The sequence below is a fragment of the Lupinus angustifolius genome, chromosome LG10 (genome assembly GCF_001865875.1).
Source record: "Lupinus angustifolius cultivar Tanjil chromosome LG10, LupAngTanjil_v1.0, whole genome shotgun sequence".
NCBI classification, from domain to species: Eukaryota; Viridiplantae; Streptophyta; class Magnoliopsida; order Fabales; family Fabaceae; genus Lupinus; species Lupinus angustifolius.
In genome coordinates this window covers 9,333,462-9,334,469 of record NC_032018.1, presented here as the reverse complement: position 1 = coordinate 9,334,469, position 1,008 = coordinate 9,333,462, and positions in this window count along the sequence as shown.

Below are 1,008 nucleotides of genomic sequence, written 5' to 3'. Positions count from 1 at the left end.
CATGCATATATTGAAGTGATCTAGGCATTTCTTTTGAATAAGCCACTTAGTCATATAAGCCTACCTTGAACGAATTTATCCTTTGATAGCCCCTTTGAGACTTTTACTTCTTTCATTGTTACTTAGCTCATTACAAGCTTATAAGTGAAAAACCATGATTGTCCTAACCTTAGGAAATTTTGGAGCTTTGGAGTTGTTTTGGAAATGAGTATTAAGTAAGAAATGGTGCATTATTCTTTAAATCTTGTGGATTCTTGGTTATGTCTTAATGATGGTTAAAAGAATTGTGTACATAAGTGTTCATAAAATAAACAAAAAGAAAAAAGAAAAACAACAAAAAGAGAAACAAAAGTGAATAAAAGGTTGAGCAAGGCAAAGGAGGTTGGAATTAGATATTTGGTCTTATTTTGGGTTGATTTTTGCTTACTTTTTATTTATTCCCCATTGCTCTTATATTCCATTTGGTTTTATCTACATATCCCATATTTATCCTACCTTGTCCTTGGCCCCATTACAACCTTGAAAAGTCCTTTTGATCTTTATGTGCATGTGCTTATGATGTTGATGTTAGAGGCTTGTCAAGCCTATGGTTGTGTTTGTTTTCATGAAGTGCTTTGAGTGTAAACACTTGCAACCTAAGATACATGAGTGTAAACACTTTGGAGAGCATATGTTGTGAGGTTCTATCATTGTTGTGACTCGCCTCTTAGTTTGATTGGTTTCGTGGTATACTTGAATTCGTTGGATGATGTTCATGGATATCTTGATTTGATTCTTTTACTCTTGTGTGTTTGATTTTTCCCATTTCATTACATTTACTAGATTTCATTATGAAGTATGTGATTTTCTTAGGTGTTTCATTTTCTAGTTTTTGTGATCTTCTTGCATGACTCACTTTGATGCATATCAGTTAGCATAGCCTTATTTCTTGATTTTGCCCAGGAGTGCAAAAGGTTAAGTGTGGGGGTATTTGATGAACAATATATTACACACTATTCATAACCTTAA